This window comes from Pyrgilauda ruficollis, unplaced genomic scaffold (assembly GCF_017590135.1).
Source record: "Pyrgilauda ruficollis isolate IOZ18807 unplaced genomic scaffold, ASM1759013v1 scaffold79, whole genome shotgun sequence".
In the NCBI taxonomy this organism is placed as follows: domain Eukaryota; kingdom Metazoa; phylum Chordata; class Aves; order Passeriformes; family Passeridae; genus Pyrgilauda; species Pyrgilauda ruficollis.
In genome coordinates, this window is record NW_024529821.1 from 5,444,159 (window position 1) to 5,467,842 (window position 23,684).

Genomic DNA, 23,684 nt, shown 5'->3' on the forward strand with positions numbered 1-23,684 from the left:
TTCTCACAGGCAGTGAGTAACCAAAGAACAAAGACACCTCGTTTAAGAAGGGCTGTTGGACAAGTCACTTTTGAGGAAGTCTTTTGGTACTTAGGGAGGGCAAAGAGCTGCTAAAATTCCTCACATAACCACCCCCTTCAGTTCCCAGGTCTTACAATCCCAAAATCCACTGTATCATTTCAGCTCTGCACCTCTGATTACTTGTAGGTTTTCCTGAAGTGTGACTGTGCAATAATACCCAACACTGAGAAGGATTTTTAAATGCCAGTGAGTTTTTCTTAACCCAATTTCCACGGTCCCCATCAGCTGCACACAATTAACAGGTAATTATAGGCAGGTTCTGAGACAGCAGCCTGCCTGCAAAACTCTCCTTGCCCAACGTGCCTAACACACCGTGCAGCTCCACCTTCACCAGCCAGGAGACAGGAAAAATGGGAAAGGGATTGACTCAATAACCTGAGACTTGCTGCAAAAATGCATCTCTGAGTTAAACATTCAGAGCATACACGACCAGAGCACCAGCAATTACTGGATTTGTTACTGCCTCAACTATCATGACAGGCATTGAAATAAATCTCATTTATATGACATACAGTCATCTAGAAATGCCTTTTTTTTTTTTTTTAAGAAATTCTTTTAAGATGTCAATGCACTACACATGGCTCCGTTTTGAGACCTCTCCAGACTGGAGATCAGACAAGATATACAAGCCTTTCAGCCTGCCAAGTTTCATACTTGTTAGGAGAAGCCTGAATTCGGAATTTTCTACATGCTGCCTCCGTGAATGTGATTAAGGAAGGCCTCTTGCCACTACATGTTGGCTGCAGGGCTCCAGCTCCCTCTCTCCCATCATCCTGCAGCGTTCCCTAAAGGCCGGGCTCATCACGGCTGCGCTTCAGGCGTTCCTGTGGCATTTCCCTCTCCAGCTCAGGCCTGGGATGTGTCCCTGGAGTCTGAAGCACAGCCCAAACGTTTCTCCTGGCCCTCCAGGCATCCCCACCACGTCTGGTACCCCCATGCCCTTGCTCTCCACAGTCACAGCGGGCAGAAGACAGAGCGGCATGGGGAGTGTCTCAGTTGTTCTGGTCCACACATGCCAAGGGCTGAGCAGTAGGTCCCTGATGTCCAAAGCTGTGCCAGGGAAGGGTTAGGCTGGATACCAGGAAAAAGTCCTTCCCTCAGAGGGTGGTCAGGGTTTGGACAGGCTCCCCAAGGAATGGGCACAGCCCCAAGGCTGCCAGAGCTCCAGGAGCGTTTGGACAAGGCTCTCAGGGATGCACAGGGTGGGATTGTTGGGGTGTCCTGGGCAGGGCCAGGAGTTGGATTTTGATCCCTGTGGGTCCCCTCCAGCTCAGCCTATTCCTTGGTTCTATGAAACTCAGGAGCACCTCCCTCAAGAGGTCCTGCCTCCGCTAGCATTCCTGAAAAACATGGTCCTAAGGCAACAGCTTCACCTTCACATCACTCTTTCCTTAAACACTTTGGAAAGGGTCATTCTGGCAGATGCTCTAACTGGGAATCATCACATCCACCCACCGAGCAGCAAAGAAAACCACTTGTTACCTTCCTGTGCTCACGTATCACGCTCCCACAAATTACAGCTCAATTAGGCTCTCCTGGAATCCATCACAGCTCCAGGAGAATGTGGTCCCAGCAACTGCGCTCTACAGGCAAGCTGAGGCAGTAAATAGAAAGGGCTAATTGGGGAAGGGGGGAGACACTGTTTCCTGATGTAAAAATAACTGACACTTCCAGGAAATAATGGTATAAATAGAAAATTAAGCCATTCCTCCTCCAAAAATATTTCATAATTATGTGTCATAAAAATAATTAGGTTATGGTGAATTAGTACAAATGTTTACAACAAAATTGCCATGCAAAACATTATGGGTAATAACATGCTAATTGCTGTAGAAGCAAAAGCTGATTATGTTTCAGCAATATTAAAAGTTGCCAACTCAGCGCTACCATCCAAGCTCCGACATCTCTGAGCAGCATTAAGGACACAGGGAGGGCTGGTGAGGAGAGAAGGATGTGGCAGGTGGGCAGTGTGAGCCCTGCCCTGCCAAGCACTTCCCGTGCTGGGTGGCAATTCCTAGAAAACTCATGCCAGGTAATCCTCAGGGAGCACCCTCGGAGGATGAGGCATCGCCCTGGCTCCCTGGTGAGACTGAGTGAACCTGGAACAGCCAGGAGGGAGCTCAGCTGGGGCTGCCCAAGGGGTGGCTGAGATCTGGTCCTGCACAGCCAGCTCCCAGCCAGAGCCAGGTGGGATCTGGCTCCTGTTCTGTGCAGATCCTGTTCCCTGCAGAGCAGCTGCTCTGCCTCACAGCAGCCTCCAGGCCTGCAGGACCCCATCCCTAAGCCTGGGCAGGACGGTGTGAGGCTGAGCTGATGTGGATTTTTCACCCCAAGGCCCTGCAGGGTGGATCACTGTCTCTCTGAGCAGCTGCTCACTGCCTGGCTCTTCCCATTGCTTCTGGCGTAGGGACATTCCCCCTGTTCCTGCCACACAGCTGTCCCAGAGGGACAGCAAAGGATGGTCTCAGCCCCTGGCCAGTCCCAGGGCAGCAGCTGCCCTGCTCTGCCCCTCAGTTCCCTCTGCCCAGCAGGCTCCACAGGTGTCTGAGGGTCAGCTGCTTGTGCCAGGAGCCTGCCACAGGATCTGTGGGATCTGCAGCAGCAGCAGACCCTGCTTGAAGATGGCTTTTTGACAGCATCAGTGGCCTCCTGAGTGCAGGAGCCGAGCTGTCTGCACACACATCTCCAACCTCTGCTTGCCCAACCCAGTGCTTTTTGGGTTGGATCCCCTTGATCCAAGACATCTTGTGAGAATTGAGGTCTGAGTATTTCTAGAGCGTGGGCAGAGGTTTTTCACACATGCCCATAAATCTGTTTGGTTCCTTGTCCCCTTGTCAGCAGATGTGGCAAACTGCTCAAGGGGAGTACTGGGTAAAGCTAAAGGTGTGAATTTAAAGTGCATTGCTTTAAAGTTAGGAAATCCCTGCAGACTGTTCTCACTCAGAACTGAAGTGACATTAATTGGGTTTACCAAGCTCATTTCCAACACAAATGCTGATAAACCGGATTACATTTAAGTGGGGGTGTTCACACAGACCTTCAACATATTTTAGGTAATCCTTTTTCTGAGTAAATTTGCCTTAAATCCTCTAAGTGTCCCATATTACAGTTTCTCCTCCAGGGGAGTTGCTGAGTTTTACCATTGAACACTGGATCATCTTTGTGCTTGTTTTTTAGGTTGGAAATAAGTGTCTTTCCAAAAGGCAGAAATTCCTCGTTCCCCTTTTGGCAGTGCCTGCAGCCGAGGCAGTTCTCACACCATTACAGTTCTCAGACCATTACAAACCTTGGAGAATTATCCCAAGAGCAGGCAAAGCCCATCCCTAGTGAGAGGTGTCCCTGCCCACGGCTCGGGGGCTGGAACTGGATCATCTCTCAGGTCCTTCCAACCCAAGCCACCCTGTGATTCTTTGTGGACCCCTGACACCTCTCCAAGCCCCGCACATCTCCGCAGGCTCCAGCGGCACCGCGGGCATTGATGCCGCTCCCAACTTTGCAAATACTGGATGAAAGGCGCCATGGAAATGGTGGTGTTTACTTTATTTATTTAATTTTTTTTTAACAAAGCGTGGCTTGAGATGTTAATTGAGACGCTGTTTGATGAGGGGCTGTGCCGTGAAGGGGCTCGGAGCCGGGCTCTCCTGGCTGCTCGGCGCTGGAGCCCGGCCGCGCTCATTATGCACCGAGTCACACCGGGCAGCTCCCGGCAGAACGCCGAGACAGAGGTAAACCACTGTTTGGAAACAAAGGAGGGCTCTCTCCATCCTAATTAGCGGCAGGTTGCAGGGAGCAGCGGCGGAAGGCGAAGGTCACTTCCCACAAGGCTCGGCTCGGGATGCCAAAACACCCACTTAATTCAGGCGGCTCAGCGGGCAGAGTCAGAGCAGAGCAATTACACTGCCTGGATTTCCCCACGGAAGGGTTTAACAATGCAACTCTTGGAAAGAAAGGTGACCGCAGGAGCTCTTTATTCTGCCACCTCGGAGCAGGGGGAAGCGCAGCCCACCGCGCTGCCGACTCGGGCCTCGGCACGGCGGCATCCTTTGTGCCCGTGCCCCGGGAGCCGAGCTGGGAGGGCCGGCTTTCTCTCCGTTTGCTTTCTCTCTATTTTTAACTCGAGAAATGAATAAGAGCAAATTTTAACATTTAAAAACCAAAGACAAAAAGAACCGCAAACGTGAAGACCCATTGGAGTGGGTTGAGTTCCCTCTGAGTACTCGCAGTTTTCTTCCAGATGCTGCCGGTGAGAATTAACCTTTAAAGGAGCCATCTGAGCATGAGCCCTGGAAGCCTTCTTGGGAGCAGCAGCTCTTCTGCTGGGATAGTCCTTGCGTGGCTCAGCCCAGGGATTCAGCTGCTCTGTTAAATGGCTCGCTGCACCCAGCCACCTCACACAGACAGCTCTTCCAAAAGGTCAAAGCGTCTTTTGTGCCCTCGGCTGATATTTCCTCCCTGCACACACCGCGGGTGACGTGTGACCACATCTGCCCTCCTATCGCACCTCTCACAGCTCCCTCACACAGCAGCTCCCCCTCCAAGCATCTGCACCGCCCTTGGCACCTTCTGCTGATGGCAGGAGCATCTCCCGGGGGGGCTGTGCAGGAACAAAACCACCTTCATCCCTTCCAAAGACTCCAGAACAGGGAACTTCCAGTGGGAAAGGAAGACTGAGATTTTTCTTTAGTTCTTTATTTTTAGCCTGATAAACAAGGGATGCAGACACCATCTGGATCCCCCTTCAAAGGCTTCAGGTCCAACATGTTGTCCAGACCCCTGTTCCCTGTTCCAGCTAACAGCAAGTGATCACCAGCACATACTGGATAGGATCCACCCCAATCCATCTTCGGGTGGGAAACAGCTTCAGCCAGCAGCTCAGCAGGAGGCAGAGCAGCCATGGGGTTAGTGCAGCTTTCTTTGAATCATTTGTGAAATACATTTCAGATCACAACCTAGAATCCTAGCTCTTCTTTCCCTCCAACAAGGTCCACGCTGTTCACAATCATCCCCCAGCATGGAGGAGTCCACCAGCCCTTCTGCTTCCCACTCCTGAGCCACAGCTGCCTTGTGCTCCACAGCCCCACCCTTGATGTTGGACCAGAGATGCCCAAAACATCTTTCAGAGCTGCAATCTCCCCTTATTTCCTCTCCCAGCTGCATCAGCAGTAACTAATACTGAGCACTGGCATTACAGGGCTTTCCAACTGTTTCCAAGCAGCCCATAAAACAGCTGGCAGTGCTTGAGAGAGCTCTGGTGTCTGTGTGTCCCAGCCATGCCCACTGTTCCCAGCACAAAGAGCAAGCTGGCCCTGGCACAGGGCTGGGGACACATCGGGTGGATCTCAACATCGTGCCAGTCCTGCTTGGTCACAGGCTGGCACCTATCCTGGCACATCTCTTGGCATCAGACTGACTTTGCAGATCTGGGTGGCTGGAGATGAAAGCTGGAGTTTTCTTGCTCAGGAGATGTTTCCAGGTCCTGTCAGAGAGTGCTGAGACTGTTTTAGGTGCAGGTTCACCAGGAACGGAGATGCTCAGTGGGGAAGGAAGGTTTTCCAGCAGGGAGGTGTGGCTCTGCACCAAGCTGGAGATCCCATCATGGCTTCCCCATTCCTATTAAAATGCTGTTTGCCCTCTGGCTGCACTCCCAGTGCCCCCTGGCCACAGTGCTGGCCACTGTTCCCACAGGGATCCCATGGGGATGTCAACAGCTGCCTCTATTTCTGGAGGTCAGGTTTGCTCTTCAAACCTCTCCCAAGTGATAAAACCTTCAGTCAGATGAAAGCACATCAGTAGCACCCCCATCCCTACCCCCAGCACACAGGGAAAAGCACACCTTTGCTTCCAGGTGGTGAGATTTGGTTATGGCAAATCAGCCAACACTCACAACAACCAAACTGCACCCAGGGCCCCCTGTTTGTCTCTTCTCCCCATTAAAAGCAAACTCAAAAAGTCACCAAGTACCTCACAACCAGGAATTCACAAAATCGCCCCCCTGCAGCTTCCTTCCCCTTGACACTGATTGCCTGCAGAGCCCAGATGAAGAGCTGTTTATCTCTCCTTCCTCCTCCACACCTCCAGAACCTCTGCTCCAAGAAGTTTGAGCTGCTCTCTTTTGCTGGGCAGCACTGGTGCTTCTTCTGCTCTCCCCAGCCCCACACGTTGCTGGGAGATCACTCAAGAGACAAGAAGCTGCTCTGCTCACCAAACCTGCTCCAAGCATTGCACAGGGCATCTGCTGAGCACAGCAGCCCGTCCCAGCTCCACTCATGCCCTTTTTTAGTGCATCTCTTGCCCCTACCTGGCTTTAGGAGAGGGGACAATTGCAGCCCAGCTCCCTCCCTTTGCAGAGCACCAGAGCCAGGGAAGGCCCCAGGTGGATTTTTTCCAAGGACAGTGCTGGTAGGACACGAGCACCAGCAAGGAGCATCCCACATTGGGCCAACACTTCCAGGGATGTTCCTACACACCTGATCCACAGCTGCTGGAAACCACCTGGGACTTCCATCTGCTCTCCTGATGGAAAACACTCTGCCTGCTGTGTCCAAGCCTGCAGGTGGGAGGAGATGCCCATGCTCAGGGCTCTGCTGGCCAACATAACCCTCCATGCTGATGGACCTCAGAAACGCCCCTTCTTCACCACCCACTCCTGCTCCTGAGCAATTAAACCCTGCCTGCCAGGGCTGGGCAAGATAAATGGTGTTTATTGGGATGGCTTTCCTGTGTGCCAAACATAAAACAAAATGCCAATCAATAGAGCTGCCTCACCTGATGGTTTTATTTCTCTTCTCCTCCCGCCCCCACTTTTAACTTTGCAGTGCTCTGGAGCTCTCTGCGGGGTTTGCACCGTGGTGATAAACCAACAGATCCTCATTAACCCGTGGGCAAGAGCAAGAATTTGCCTTTTCTCTCTCTTTCCCTTTTCCCTTTTTTATTTTTTTTTTAAACTCTCCCTCTATCAATATTTGATGAGGGTAATTTCAAAGACTTGTTTAGTATGATCTCCACATAAGGAGTCCTTGGGAGTGTTTATCACGTTCGAGGTATAATTACATTCAAATGCTGAGACACAGTTGCCAGGGTTACAGCTGCTGGTGGTTCCTCCAGCTTTTGTGTGTCTGGGGTTTCTCACCGCCCCCCGCGCTCTCGCACACCCCACGCGCTCCCCTCCTCTGGGGAAGCAGGGGAGGGGGATGGATGGGGAGCTCAAGGACCAGCGGTGGCCAGGGCAGGTCACACCAGCACTCCCAGCCTGAAGGAAAGTCAGCATTCCCTTCAGGGTGTACCCAGTGCAGGGTGTGGGGTCAGGGATGGGGTAGAGTTGAGCAGGGAGTTCAATGCTGCTGACAAAAATATTACAGTAAATCCTTCCAGCCATTCCCTTGTGTCCTATCACTGGGGGAGGAGGAAGGTTTAGCTTGGATATCAGGAAAAGGTTCTTCCCCCAGAGGGTGCTGGGCACTGCCCAGGCTGCCCAGGGAATGGGCACAGCCCCAAGGCTGCCAGACCTCCAAGAGCTTTGGGAAAACACTCCCATGGATGCCCAGGGTGGGATTGTTGGGGTGCCTGTGCAGGGCCAGGAGCTGCATTGATGATCCCTGTGGGTCCCTTCCAGCTCAGAATGTTCTATCAACTCAATGAACCTCAATGGCTGCAAAAGCTCCATGGAAGGAGAGGCAGCAATGCCTTTCCTTCATCCCTGGAATCCCCAACAGCCAAGGCATGAATTGCCAGTGACAGAGGCCTGCAGAATCCCAAGGGAGAGATCCAATGGTGCCAGCACTGGGGCCCCCTTGCACTCTCAGCTTTCTACCCCCTGCCACAAGCTCCTCTGCTCTCACCAGCCTAGGAGAATCTTCTCAAGAGGCGCGTGGTGCTCGAGGACACGAACTCTGTGTGTGCCAAAATGGGGACACAATCACCAGCTGAGACAACACTGCAGGCATTAACCTGGCTTAAAGCAGATACACACAGAGATAGGGATGGATGGATGGATGGATGGATGATCTGGGCTGTGTGCTGGAGATCTGGTCTCACACTGCTGGCCATGCAGAGAGGGAAGGAGCTGCCAGCTCGAGCTCTTTGCTGTCACTTGACCAAAGCCCATCCACAGCCCAGTGCTGTGTGTGTGGGCTCCTGACCACCAGAGCTGGAGCAGCCCCTGCCCCAGTCCCTGCTGCCAGTGTGGACCTGCTGGAATGTCCCCAAGATTCTGCTGTACTGGGAAAAAATTAAGACCTGAGCATTTCCAGCCCAACACCACATCCCACCCCTGCGAAGCAGCGACTTGGAGATCTCCAAGGGCAGTGCTTAAGGAGGCACTAACACCAGCCCTCAGGGAAGGGGCACCCAAGGATGAGCCATTCCCTGCTCCTGGCCAGGCTCTGGGGCTGAACTCAGCCTGCCCAGCCAGATTCACCTCCCTTCCCCAGACAGGCAGAGGCTCAGCTACTACCTGGCACTTCCTGGACAGCGTCAGTAAATGCAGTTTCAGTCAGTAAATGGCAGCAAGGAACTGGGATTGAATTGCCTTTGTTCTAGTTCCAATTTTAAATAATATGAACCTTCCTACAATAGGCAGTGTTATCACTAATCCCCACAGCTGAGCCTGAAATAAGCTTACAAACCATGCAGTAGCACTGTGGGAAGAACAATTATTCCAACAAAGGACAGAGAGGGGAGGAAACAACCATGAGCTCCTTGGATTAGATGGAGGGTGAACACAATTGTTGTCAATTCACAATAAATAAATAATAATTTCTTTCTTTAAAGCCACCAAAACACAAAACAAACAAACACCAAGAACAAATGCAGTGTGAAGGCCTGGTAAAAATATTTACAATTATTTCAATGGAAAAAAAAGGTACCTGCTACAGTCAATAGGTTGTAAAACAAATTCAGATGGAAGCTATTGCTTACCCCTAAATCAGCTCTAATGCACTGGCAAATGTGATTATCAGCATTCTGCGGGGAGCAGCAGCATCAGCATTCATTCCAGGTGTGCTCAGTGAAGGCTCTCTTGGCCACAGGTTCATTTGTAATTATTAAAATGCACCTTGTTAGCCATGCAGCAAGTCCCAGATTTCTGGGCAGCGGCACATGCAGTGTTTGCTTTAATTTATTCTGTGCAATTTCTGCATTATTTTACTGTGTCAATGCCACAGTGCAAATGAGAAACTCCATCTCAAAGGCTCCAAAGGGAAGAGAGCTGAGCACTCCTGTTACTGGTGACTTGGAGCTGGCACATCCTTTGTTCCTGGGGAAAGCTTTTCCATCAAGGACAAACAGCCAGAGAGCTGCCAGCCACCGTGGCTGCTCCCACTGCCACGGGTGGGAAAGGGACCAGCTCAGTGCCTGGGTGCACAGCAGGGGGAAGGCAGTAATGCAGGGAAGGGAAAGACTGGGTATCACCCTAAGGACTCGCAGCCGTGGCTGCTGGGCCACCCTGCTATCCAAAATAACAGCAAATACAGAGAAGTGACAGAAAAACAGGGAGAGAAGACTTAAGATGGTTTGTGACACGAGATGTGAGAGATTACAAAACGGTTTGGGTCAGAAGGGACCTTAAAGCTCATCCAGTTCCACCCCCTGTCACGGGCAGGGACACCTTCCACTATCCCAGTGCTCCAAGTCCTGTCCAGTCTGGCCTGGAGCACTTCCAGGGATCCAGGGGCAGCCACAGCTTCCCCAATCAACCTGTGCCAGGACCTCAGCACCCTCACAGGGGACAATGTCTTCCTAATGTCCCATCTAAATCTTCCTGTGGCAGTTTACAGCCTTTCCCCCATGTCCACCAACACCCCCGAGCCCTTTTCCTCAGGGCTGCTCTCCGTCCTGTCCCCACCAGCCTCTTTGTGCCTGGGAGTGCCCCAGTCCTGGTGCAGGACCTTGCACTTGGCCTTGTTGAGCGGCACCAGAGGAATGCAGGATGCCTCATCTCACTTATCCAAGAGGAGAGCAATGGCAAATCCAGGTGAGAAATCCCGGAGCAGGTCAGGAACCAGCTGGAACCAGGAGCTTTTGAGGAGAGGAGCACCTGGGCACAGCTGCAAGGGAAGATTGCCTCTGTTTGTTAAAGGGTTCAGCACGGGGAGATAGAGAGTCATGGGACCTAAAATCCCCCAAAATGCCCATTACCATTCCCAAAGGAGAGGGCCAGGTGGAAATCTGATCCTAAGGGTTTTTAAATATGAGGTAGGGAGGATGAAGACGTTGGGGTGAGGGTCCAGAGCGGTGCAAAGAGCGCTGCTTGGTGGCCTCACCTCCCAAGGCAGTGGCACCAGGCCTGCCACTTATCAGGGGAAGGGAAGGGGACTGAGGTGAGCACGGAGCATGTCTGAGCATTCAAATTACAAGCAGGTCTTGTAAGGGACAGGATCTGACATTTAATACCTCTGTTTGCAAAGTGCTTGACATTCACGATAACAGGAGCGGCACAGGCAGGCGGGGCGGGCTCTGGATTCCCGGGAAAGCCAGTGAAAAACAGCCTGGTTTCCTTTCCACTGCCTGGGAACATCCCTGGGACACGCCAAGGCAGGGAGCTGCGTGCCTCCCACAAACACCTGGAGCAGCCCTGGGATGGGCTGCCTGCAGACTCCTGGAAAAGTCACCTCATCCCTGGTGCCTGAGCTTTCCTCCCAGCAGATGGATCATCCATCCCGCCGGGGATCCGCGGGGAATGTGCCACGTGTGGAGCACACACCCGAAGGAGCCAGGCTTTGATTTTATCTGGGGCTCTGAGGAGCCATTAGAAGAGAAGTAAAGTTCAGCACTCGGTCTTTTCTTGGAAAGCTGCAGACTGGGTGGAAATAACTTACTTTAAGGTGCCTCTCCTGACAGCAGTTCAGGGAGGGAAGAGGGGAAATCAGTTACAGCTAATGCTTGGCAGGAGCTGGAGGCTTGGAACCAGTTTTAATGCAGGGCTCAGCCTAGAGGTGCCACCGCTGGTGTGGGCAGCTGGCTCCTCAGCAAGAAGTGCCCAAGTCCTGGGAGGTGCCCAGATTGTCTGGACAGGGCTTGGAGCAAGCTGGGATAGTGGAAGGTGCCCCTGCCCGTGGCAGGGGTGGGACTGGATGAGCTCTGAGACCCCTTCCAGCCCAAACCATTCCATGATTTCCTTCCCCAGGACAGCTCTTATCCCACATTGGTTTCCAGAGGTTCTCCTGGCATGGCTGGAGAGTGGCCTGCAAGAGCAGATCAGTCTCAGGCTGTCCCCCAACAGTGCCAGGTTTTACAGGGCAGGGCCTGGCAAAGCTGAGCTCAGGAAGGCTGATGACAAGACTCCTCAGTATTGACAAAAAACAGCGTTGTCACCACACGTGAACACTTAATTCCACTCTGGTGTTAATGGACTGTCCAGCACAGAGACGGGGCTGCTGTGGTGGCAGGGGAGGGGACAGAGCCCAAGGTCCCCAGAGCACAGCACAGATCCTGCTCTCTCAGCCATCCATCCAGCCGTGTCTGCTCTTAATTACATTAAAATAACACTCTCCCACCTCATTTTTTATTATTAGAAATGAACAGATTTAAAGCATTTCCCCTCAAATTATGGTTCACCTGAGTAGATAATTAAAGGAGATACACTTTTATGTGTAATTACGCCTACTTCTGCTGCTGTATCAGGGCTTCAAAAATATTTGCAAAACAACTCAAAACTTTTATTTTGTCAGCACAATAATTGCTGCTTGTCAGGGCTATCGGTGCCAGCGTCTGCTCAAACAGGAGCAGCATCTCACAGGCAGCCTTGCTGGGAGAGGGAGGAGTGTGGAGCTGCAAAGCATCCCAGGAGATCTGCTGGCAGAACAGCTGTGCACACCCTGCCATGGAGCCAGCACTGAGCTCACCAGGGAGCAGCTCCTGGACAGGAGAAGGATGTTTGTTTGTGTTCTGTGGGCAGCCAGGAGGCTGGAGAGAGGATGTTCGGGCTCCTGGCCTGAGCAGTGCAAGGTTTCCCATCCATCAGGTTGTGGAGACCCACAGGGACAAATCTCCACACACTGCTGGATGCATCTGGATTGGTTTGGTGGAGGCTCAGCACAGAATCAGAATTCCAGGATGGTTTGGGCTGGAAGTTAGCTTAAAGCTCATCCATTCCCACCCCACACCATGGGCAGGGACACGTTCTGCTATCCCAGGTTGCTCTCACACCCCCGGCAAGGCCGCCCGGGCTCAGCAGGGGATGGAATCTAAAGGAAAGGGGTCCAGGAGAGGCTGTGGGGACACGCAGAGGAAGCAAACGAGGACAGAGCACGGAAAAAAATTGACTCAGCACAGCGAGGCCACCTGGAGAGTGAAGAAACGTGGGCAGGGGGCAGGATGGGGAGCCTGGAGGTCCCAGGAGCGCTGCAGGGCAGAGAGGACCAAGAGAGCAGCAAGGAAACGCCTGGGGTCCCTGGAGCAACTGGAGGGGAGCAGAGCTTGTCAAGGAATATCTGCAGCAGCAAATGAGAAAGGGAATCAGGCAAGGACAGGATGCTCCTGCGCCCTGGGCAGCTGCCAGTGGGCCCACAGGTAATCCCAGGGATGCTGTTACAGCTGCAGACACACCTGAGCTCCAGAATGTCCACCAGTTTCTCCCTGACTTGTAATCACAGAATCATGGAATAGGCTGAGCTGGAAAGGACCCACAAGGATCAGAGTGCAACTCCTGGCCCTGCACAGACACCCCAACAATCCCACCCTGAGAGCATTGTCCAAACTCTCCTGGAGCTCTGGCAGCCTTGGGGCTGTGCCCATTCCCTGGAGAGCAGGCACTGCCCAGCACCCTCTGGGGGAAGAACCTTTTCCTGATATCCAACCTGAACATCCCCTGAGTTGTCCTGGGGGAAAGCCCCCAGTGGTGGATGAAGCTGCTGAGGTGATTTTGTGCTGCCCCTGGTTGCTCCTGTTTCAAGGCCCTGCCTGTGTGTGCAGCCTGGTGAGCCTCACTGATCAAACCAGGAGCACATCAGGAACCACCCCTGCACAATCTGGCTTCCCCTGACACACACCACAGTCCCCTGGAGGGACACCCACTGCCACCCATGGCACTGGACCCACCCAGTGTTGTCAGAGCCAAGTGACCAAAGAGTCACTGAGCAGAGGAGGGGAGGTGGGCTCCCTGGGAGGATGGAGCTGCTGGGATGAAGGCTGAGCAGGGACCAGCAGCATGGGGCCAGCACCAGGCTGGACATCCTCCCCTGCTGCTGGGACACCCAGAGCCAGCTGATGCCCGTGGCTACTGCTGGGTGCCAAACACCCCTGGCTGTGGAACCCCAGCTCTGCAGGGTGCCAGCGTGCTTTGAAGTCCCCAAATCCACACTTGAGCTCGCTGTGTATAAAGAAGATAAAATACCCCATCTCCCTCATAAGGGCATGGAGAAATAAATTCATTAGTGTTTATAAGGAGCTAAGGAACTCTGATTAGAGAGCCAGGGAAAGGGCCCACGAGGGAAATTAATAATTCCATGTGCAGGAAGAGGGTGGTAAATAATGCATGGGCTGCCGTGGCACAGGGAAGGAAAGGCTGGGGAGCAGCCCCAGGTGTGGCACAGGGACAGGCAGGGAACTGTGCCCTCAGCTGGGGTGGGGAATGCACCTCCCAGCCCTGCCTGGGACTTGAACAAGGGAATGTGGGCAGGACTGCTGAGCCTGCCTGGATATCTTGGGGTTTTGGGGAGCTTTTCTCTTCCCATGTTCCTTCAGAGGGGCAGCAGCATCTCCAGTTGGGCCCACAGGCAGCAGAGACAGTCCCCAAAGCTGGGGTGACTCCAGAGACATTTTCCCACCCAGGCTGATGCCAGCACCCCAGGGCACCTTACAGCAAAGCATTCCCACTCCTCCAGGGCCAGGTGGGTGTGAGAGGTGCTTCTGAGGGGCTGGTCCTGCAGGAAAGCATCCTGAATCTTCCCATTGCTGAGGGCAGGGGCAGAGGAGCTCAGTCAGCTGGGTCAGATCGTGTATCTGGGAGCTTCCTGGAATCCTGGAATGGTTTGGTTTGGAAGGGACCTTGAAGCTCATCCAGTCCAAGCTCCCACTGTCCCAGGTTGCTCCAAGCCCTGTCCAACCTGGCTTTGGACACTCCCAGGGATGGAGCAGTCACAGCTGCTCTGGGCACCCTGTGCCAGGGCCTCACCACCTTACAGAGAAGGATTCCTTCCCAATATCCCATCTAACCCTGCCCTCCAGCAGTGGGAAGCCATTCCCTGTGTCCTGTTTCTCCATCCCATGTCCAAAGTCCCTCTCCACTCTCCTGGAGCCCCTTTAGGCACTGGCAGGGCCTCTAAGGTGTCCCTGGAGCCTTCCCTTCTCCAGGTGAACACCCCCAGCTCTCCCAGCCTGGCTCCAGAGCAGAGAGGCTCCAGCCCTTGGGAGCACCTCCATGGCCTCTCTGAACTCATTCCAACAGCTCCACATCCTTCTTATGCTGGAGGCCCCAGAGCTGGATGCAGCACTGCAGGTGGGGTCCCACCTGAGCAGAGCAGAGGGTCACAATCCCCTCCCTGGTGCTGCAGGTGGCTTTGGGGCAGTGAAGGGGGCTGCTGTGCAGGTTGAATCAGGGCAGTACCTGAAATCCCCCTAAAATAACTGCCTGGAGTAAATCCTGCCCTGTCCCATCACCCTGGAGCAGAGGCAGGATGTGGTGTCACTTAGGAGGGGTGTGTGGGGTGAGCACATAAACAGGAAGGAGCCCCTCGGCTGGCAACAGGAGGTGACATTCTTGAGAGCATCCCCCAGGAGCTCTGCAGAGGGCCTGGGGCAGATTTCAACACTGCAGCAGCCCCAGACTGGCTCCATCCGAGCCCTCCCGGCTCTCCAGCACTGCTGAGCCTCCCTGGCTTGTCCTCCAGGAAAATCCCACCACTTTTAACAGGCGATGAGGCATCTCCAATAATTCCAGCAGATGCTGCCAGTTAATGTGGGTTGGCACAGAACTTTATCATCGGCCCATATTGCTCCAATTACAATTTAGCCTATGGTCCTCTTGGGCTCATCTTTTATTTGTCTTTCACTGCCAAGTGTGGGAGGGAGGGGAGGTGGGAGAGGCCAGGGGACGTGCTTCTGACCTCTCCCTCCTTCCCTGCCACATCTCTGCACAGCCAATGCATTCCCAGCCACTCTTTTCCCATGGGAAGGTCTGTCCTTGGGCCAGAGCTGTGCATCTGCGATAAGAGCAAGAGTCTCTCACCAGACCGCCCAGGGAAGCCCCTCATTGCACCCCATGGAGCTGAGCACAGTCCTGGCTCAGTTTTCTCCTTGCAGTGGGGTAAATAAGATTTATTCCAGCACCAGTGCTGGAGTTAGGCTGGCATCACTCTGCTGTGCTGGGCGCGTTGGGATTTCTGGGAGCTGCTGCGGGGTAATCGGAGCCAACACGCTGCTTCCATTTTTCAAACCTGAGAGCCATGAAGGAAAGATTTTTCATTCTGAGGGTTAGGCTCTGTTCTGGCTGTGACAGTCACCTGTGTCTGTATTGAAAGCTCAAGGAAAGTTTCTTTGGATGCTGTGTGGCCTCATGAATGACATCTCGCTCCAGCTGGGATGCAGGCGGAGATGGTGATGGATACCCCATGGGGGAAATCAAACACAGCTTCCAGAGCCTGCAGCTGTATAAACCTGTATCAGGGCTTGTCAGGGACTGGCTGGCCATATCCAGGCTCTGCCACGGGGCTTTTGGCTCGCCAGGGTCCTTCAGAGCCCCATTAACCACCACACTGACAGCAGGGCTCCCCCAGACCCTGTTAAAAGCCTCTCCCAAGGCAAACCACTTCGGGAACATCAAGCATTGGCTGTAAATGTCTATTGGTTACTTAAAGGGAAAACCTCAGACCGACCTGTGTAAAGAACACACCCTCCCAGCACCCCAAATCCCAGAGGATTCAAGAAACATGAACACTCATTTAAACCACACCAGAAGCCCATTAAATCAAGTGTCTACTCAATTAAGGACACAAACAACTTCACTCTGCCCTCCATCAGCTGCTGCCTATTTGTATCTTGCATATCCAAAGATGGCAGAGAATCTCTGCTTTCATTTGTCGGGATGGGCTTGGCAAAAAAAACATGGAAAACACCAAAAACAACAGTTCTGTCCCTGGGTAAAGTGTGAGGCAAACCTCACTGTGGTTTGTCAGTCTGGGGCAGTGGAGTCCTGCCCGCAGGAACCTGGAACAATCCCCATCAGCACACAGAACTCACTCAAAAAATCCCTGTAATAAAGACATCCCAGCTATAATGGCCCTGGAGAAGCAGAAAGGACTTGGAAATCTCCTGACAGGAGATAGGAAGGCACCTCATCTCAACACCAGCACTGGTGGGACAATTACAGGATGCCAGGGACCGCAGGGCTCTGCCAGCCCCACCTACAGCTGAAGCACTGCTTGCCTCCCTCCCCACGGCTCACCCCAAAACCCCAGACATGGGAACCACTAACCCCACCTCAGGAGCTCTCCCAGTAGCAGCTCCCCTTTCTGAACCCCAAATAACTCATTGGTGGCTGCATATTTTTAATTTACAAAAACTTTAGCCCCTGTTTCAGCCCGTTGTCGGCTGGAGGATGTTCCCAGGACCAGCTGCTCTCAGCATCACGTAAATCAGAGAACCACAGAATACCCTGAGGTGGAAGGGACCCACAAAGATCGTGGAGTGCAACTCCTGAGCCTGCACAGGACCACCCCCGAGTGTGTGTGACAGAGCTGGATGGGTTGTGTGATTGATCCCAGCAGGATAAAATGCCCAAGTGCAGCCAACGCACGAGGAGGAATCCATTTTCCAGCCATCATTTACAGTAATCCTTAAGGAAAGCAGGCTCAAGTCGAGGTGCATGGACAGGCTCCAGCAGGACTCGGGAAGCTCGGAGCCAGCAGGGACGGCGCTTTGATCCCAGGCAGCGCTTCCAGCGCGGCTTCCCTGAGCCGTGGCACAGCCGGGCTTTGAAAGGCGCTCCGCACAAACGGCCGTGCCAGGAAAACTCCTTCTCCCGGCTTTTTTGCTGCGAGCAAGCTCCGATAGGGATCGCCGAGAATAAAGTCACTTCATTTACAAACCGGGGAGCCAAATCTGATAGACATCAACATTCGAGGTAAGTCAAGGAGCGGTGGAGCGCTGCCAGCTCCCCAAATGAATATTCATGGAAACACTCCCCCAGCTCCGAGCTGAAGAGAAGCCGGCAGCAGGAAGGCTGCCCTTGGGAAGGGGAAGGCGAGGGACCAGGCTTATTTCATCCTTTTTATTGAGTGCAATTTTCTCTTTAGTACAATATTCTCTGAAAGATACTGTTACAAACTCCGACAATTTCAACACAATCAACAAATTGGGGAAGAACGGGGAGGGGGAGAGGGGAGCAAAAAAAAAAAAAAAAATTCCAAGGGTTGAACTCTTTTACAGACATCTCACTGGTTATGTACAGGACAGGGTAGGGCTGGCCCGGGACACGCCGCGGCTCGGGGGGACGGGGGCGCTGCGGGACCTCCGGGAGCATCCTTGGTGGGAAGCGGCCCCTGGGGCCCCTGTGCGACGCTGCTGCCCCGCTGCAATGCTGCACTCCACGCCCCTGCAAGGCAAGAGGAAGACGAGAGAGGGTGAGAACAGGCAAGTCCAGAGCTCACAGAGCCACGCGTCCTTCCCCACTGAGCCCCCTCCGCGCCCAGAGAAACCCAAAGGCTTCTTACAGCACATCCAGCCTCCCAAAAAAAAAAAAAAAAAAAAAAAATAAAGAGAAAAAAGAAAAAAAAAAAGAGCAGGGATTAATTAATATGCTGTCAGAAAAGTGATGATTTCACTGAAAGCTCTCCATTTCTCTTCAGGGGGAAAAGGAAGGAATGGAAGAGATGGAATTCTTTGTGAAGCTGAGCTGCTTTAAGGAGTGGAGGCTGGGACGCGATTTTGGGGGTGGGAGGGTATCCATGTCCCCCTGCAGCCAAGATGCTTTTCCACCCCCTCCCACTGCAAAATGAGCCACCCCGGGTATAAAGCAGGAGCCACCAGGCACCATCAAATCGCTTTTTCCAATGTAACAAAAAAAATTCCCCATTTTCTCTGCTGCCAGGGGGAAACCAAAAGGTCTGGGAACCAGAGGAGCAGCCCCAGGAGCACCTTCTCCACACCCTATAACCAACAAGTACCACACAGCAGCAAAATCCCATTATTTAGCCACTTTGGAGAGGCAAAGATGCTTTTAATATACAATTGCACCTTGGAAACACAAAGGCAGCACATTAAATCACAAAGCAATTGACTGCTGGGTCCCTTTGCTGGGTCACAAAAAAACGGGGCTCACTGGCTAATTATTGCCGGGCATCTCTGCGCCTCTCCAAACATACCAATGCTTTCAGAAACCCACCCCAGCTGTGCCTGACATTTCACTCCTATTAAAATTCATCATTCTCCTGAATGGAAATAATTTTTTTCTTTAGCAAACCCAGGTAGTAATGAAAGTTTTATTTAGTAATGTAGTGTTTAGTGGAAAAGGGGGCAGAGAAAAGGGAAGAGAAATTGAGATTATCTTTTTGAAAGGGGAACTTGAGCTGGGGGAAAAGATATTGCTGGATATTTCTTGGGCGCAGGGGGCCACTTTTGGTGCCAGGCTTGGAGGTTTGGTCTCACAGCTCCCGTTAGCGTTAATGGGATCAGAACAGCAAAACACCAGGAGAAAAAGCTGTAACAGAAACACAACTGATGTCGGGATGCTGGGCCGGGCGGGTCCGGGGGGTGGCGGCGATTTCTATCGGCATTCTGCCGCACGAAAGCCGGACGCGAGCAGGGCTCCAGCGCCCTCCCCCGCGGCATTCCCGGCTCTCAGCCCTCCTTTCCCAAGCCGCCCGGCAGCAGCAGAGCTGCCGGAGGGTTTGGGGTTTATTGTCCCTGGGAAACCCGCGCCCTGCCGGGGGTAGTGGCTGCAGGCTCAGCTCCCCCAGCAGCTGCAGCCCTTCCCTTCGTCGGGACAAAAATGATCCAGGGACAGCTAAGGACGATTTGGGCCAAGGATTCCAAAGGATGGATCTCGAGAGAGCCGAGGGACAGGTCATGAACAGCTGGATGAGGACTGGGCGGGGCTGGGGGAGCGCAGCTCATCCCCAGGTACGCAGCCACCGAGTCACCCCTCACCCTTCATCCCACCTCCTCCTCCTCCTCCTCCTCCCGGAGCGCCGGCGTGGGAAGCTCTGGAGGCGGGCAGGGCTTTGATTCAGCCCCCGACACAAAGAGCAGTGAAAGGGCCCCGTCTGTGCGGTGAGAAGGCGTTCCACGAGGGAAGGAGCAGCGTGGCTGGGATCGGGCACCGTGTCACCCCTTCCCACACTGCTGGGAACGGGCAGAATTGCAAATACCCCAAATAATCCAGGATGGGTGGCTCTGCAAACGCAGCTGCTGTGCCCGTGCGATGCCGTGGGAAAAGGTGGGAATGGGGAAGGATGGAGGCAATTCTGGGAGTGGCCCAAAGCCGTCCCTGTATCCTGCAAGCCCCCCCGGGCACCAGCCCCATTTCCAGACCCTCTGGAAAAGGAGTCACATCTCACCCCCTTCTCCCTGGGGCCTCCCAGAGCCCCATCCCCATCCAGGCACCATCAGGGACATGGCACGGCACTGCCACCCAGGCACTAACCCCAGCCTGAGTCCCTGAGCACGGCAGCCTCTGGCTGGCTCCCAAATGTTCAGGCTGTGGAATCTGAAGAGTTCAGCCAAAGCACGGTGGGGAAAAATAAGTAAACCAAGCAATACGTGCATGTTCCACATCTGCCTTCTCATGGAAGCCCCACAAGGATGCGATGTGAGGCTCACCTGGCTCCTCAGACAACACTTGCCATGGGCTGCACCTCCCGCTGTCAGTCCTGCTTGGCACCAATTAGCATTGATAATTGCACTGATGGTGACCATAATTTTCCTGCCCTCTCTCCCTACCTTCACACAAGGGTTCAATGGCCTAATGAGGATAATCAGAGAGGAGCAGGTTCCCCCACCACCATGGCAGCTCCTGCACAACGTGAGGGGATGGGAGAGCAGAGAAGGGAAAGGCACAGCCCAGCTGCTGGATGGGGAAAGCTCCGAGTCTTGTTTACTTGGGGACACAGAGAAAAGTTCACTCCAATTAATTTTTTTAAGAGGACGGGCGTTAATCCCCCTACTCTTATCTAGAATTAACGCAGCCTTAAGGAGATTTTTGCCTAATCCACTTCCACATGCGCCCCAAAAGGGCACTGTCTGTTTTGGGAAGGAGCAGAGTTCAGCTAATCCACTTAAAATTCACAGGGCTGGTTTGTTCAGATTAACCTCCTCCAGCACTAATCCTCCAGAGACAGGCCAGGAGACCTCAACACCATCCTGCCTCTGCCACCGACGGGGCCACCCCTCCACTGTGTCACCTGCAAGGCAGCTGTCCACGTGCTGGGGTCCACAAGGACACGGAGGTGTCCCCAGAACAGCCACTACAGCACAGCAAGGCAGCAGGGTGGGACAGCCAGGAGCTTTGGGGCTGTTTAAATTCCAATGGCCAGAGGAAGGAGAGCAGAAGCAGCAGCGGTGCTCAGACACAGACAGGGAGAAGGGGGTCAGCTGTGCTCGGGCTGGAGGAGTGCTCACAGTGCTGGTGGAGGACAGCCAGCCAAAAGTGACAGCCCTGGGACACCACCCAAGAGCCAGCAGCTCTGACAACCCCAAAAGGCACAGGGGAAGGGCACCATGGTCACCAAGACAGGTGCACTTCCCTCCCCAGCACCCAGATCTGCTGCTCTGACAGGAACCAAGACACCACACTGATGGCCACGGATGCTCACGGTTCCCACCTCACATCTCTTCCTGCCAGGCAAAGCAGAGGAGGTCCTCTCCTGATTGGAGCAGCTCCCCTTTCCATGTCAAACTCTGGAAGGCAGCACAGCCCATCAGGGCCCAGTGGTGGAGATGAGCCAGCAGATCTCCCCTGAGACACAGAGCCAAACCCTGAGGACATCAAAAATGGGAGAGCACAACCCAGAGGCTCTCACACCTCCCGGACAGGCTTTGGAGGAGATTGAGCTCAGCTGGGAGAGGCAGAGCCACCCCCCCCTGGCAGGAGGGTTGATGATCCAAGGTGATCCCAAAGGACCCCTCCAACACCCCAAAATTGGAAAAATATAAGCCAAAACAGGGGCAGCAAAGAAATCATGGTGGTGTGAAACAACTTGCCACAGGAGTCCTGTCGTGTGGATTTGGCTTCTCCCCCATCATCACTCAAGAAGTTTCTGGCGCTTCCAAAATTCTGAGGAGACTCACTGGGAATAATCCAAGTATTGGATCACTATCCACCCTGGCAGGATCCTTCACAGAAGAGGCACCACAGCAGACAACAACGTGAACACTACATCCCCCTGGAGCTCCTCAGGCAGCAGGGACATTGGGGCAGCAGGGATGAGCAGCACCTGGATGGGTGCTGGAGCTGGATGTGGCTCCCTGGGCCCCACCCTTTCCACCATCAGTTCAAGGAGGATGGGTGACCTTGGAGCTACAGAACATTTCTGCGTCTGTAAATCCATTCCTCGTCTCAGAAGCTGATTGATCCTTTTTTTTTTTTTTTTAACTCAGATTCAATGTTTAAGAGTAATGATTTCCAAGTGAACACAGAGTGGCTCAGATATATCGGCAGTTTTTATGGATCAGAGGCAAAAGCCTTATTTCAGACCTTAACAAAGGGAAACGTGTCTGTCCCCATCTCAGAACAACAGCAGGGGCTGATGGCAGTGCAAACAACCTTTTATAGGTGATGCCCAATGATTTATCCCAGAACATGGGCCAACTGGGATGTTCCCACAGAGATGTCCTTGGGATGCAGGCAAACTTATTGGTGAGATTCTGCAACCCAACCCAGCCCTTCCCTCTCTCTGAGTCAAACACCTGGAAAAGCAGAAAGCAGAAGAGATCCCATGAGACTCAGGCAAGGGGGAAGGATGGCTCTGTTTTCTCCTTGGCAAAGGAGCATTAGAGGCACCAAAAGCTGACAGGCTCAGAAATAATGGTTTGAGATCACTCTTATTTAAAAACCAGCTGCCTGCTGTTTTCATCGCAAGCTCTGCTCTGACTTGCAGAAATATTTAAAATTAAATATACATAAGTGCTTTCAAAGAACTGTTAATTTGAAGGTCATTAAATGGCATAAAATACATTCCTTTTTTTTTCTGGAAAGAGGCACGTAATTATGCCATTAATGCACGCTCTTCCTCCACATTCAAGCCTCAGAGATGCGAGGGGCCTGGGTTCACCTTCCCTAGCAGAGGCACCACATCTCCTTTTAATTACTGCCATTGAGAAGCCTGCTGCTCCTCCATCACACCCAGGGATGGGGCTGTGGAAAAAGCATGGAAAAGCCCCAGGGGAGAACAACACAGCTGAATTGCAAATGGGGATTTTTGGGGGATGAGGGAAGTAACAGCAGGGCTGGAAATGTGGAGCCACTTGGCAACACCCAGTCCAGTTGTGAGGAGGCTCTTGCCCACTGCTTCTCACACGAGACCTTGGGCTAAGCTCAGAGCAGGGGTTTGCTAGCCAAAAGTCCCTTTTTTGATTTAACACTCTATGCAAAAAGGACAAAGCCAATCCAGACACACACACAAAAAAAAAACCCTAAAAAGACACAAAAGGGTTGAGGTTTTTACAGTTGCCATAGAAATGGAGAGAAGGAGCTGATGACTGCACAGCACAAAGTGAAAGGCCAGGATCAGGGGTGAGGGTGAGGTGGGCTCACCCGGGCACGCAGCCACATCCATGCATGGATATTCATGTGGGATGCAGCCAAAGGAGCAAGGCACTGTGACTGAACTTCAACTCATGAGCAGCAGCAGGGGTCAGGATCCAACCCAGTGGGGTCCACCAGCAGTGGGCCCCTCCCAGCACTTCCACGTGGCACAGGAACCCATCAGGACCCTGTGTGATGGAGCCCAGTCCAGGGAAAGGCCTGTGCAGCTGGTCCTCTTTGATCCAAAACTCCTTTTTCTTCCTTTTTCTTCCTTTTAAACCATAACTCTGCAGGGAGAAAACAGCTTCTGAGCCATCCCTTCTCCTCTGTGATCAAAGAAAGGTAGTCCAACACCAAGCAGTGTGGATCAGAAGATGTGAAACTGGAGTGTTCACCTTTAGACCAAGGAAGAGGCTCTTGCCAGAACAGGAGCAACAGAGCAGGATCAAAGAGGTGCCACCCTAGTCAAGAGGAGAGTCTCTTCCTTGGCATCTGACAAAGGAAAAGGAGGAGCAGGTCAAACACAATGCTGCTGCCATGGCCAGGCAGTGATCGCACTGTCACTTCCAGACAGAAAGGCTTCACAGTTTGGAAAACTGATTTTATGTGGAAGAAAGGCCTCTAAAGTAACAGAATGGTCTGTCAGAAATCATCTGAAATTTTTATGCTGTTTTTCAATAAAAAGCAAAAATCAAACATGGCTATTTTGGACTTTCCCCTTTGTTTTCCACTAACAGACTGATGGCCTTTCATTAAATCTTCTGGTTGCAATGAAACAACTTTTATTGAAAGGCAAGGGAACAGGTGGTCCTCCCTCAAGTACCACCTAGACAGCAACTCCCCTGGCCCATGATGGCTCTGCTGCAGGGATTTGTTTGAGCCCACCTGCACGCTCTTTGCTCAGCCTGGAGCACCACCAGTCTGCTGC

At 52.9% G+C, this 23,684-nt stretch overlaps 1 protein-coding gene across 1 annotated transcript in view; it reads right to left on the reverse strand.

The window, feature by feature from the left end:
* Positions 1-17,276: 17,276 nt before the first annotated feature.
* Positions 17,277-23,684, reverse strand: part of EPHB1 (EPH receptor B1) — a 79,340-nt gene continuing 72,932 nt past the window's right edge. Inside the window, exon 17 of the mRNA XM_041486891.1 lies at positions 17,277-17,608. The gene's annotated coding sequence lies outside the window, so the exon portion shown is untranslated. The remainder of the gene's footprint in view (positions 17,609-23,684) is intronic.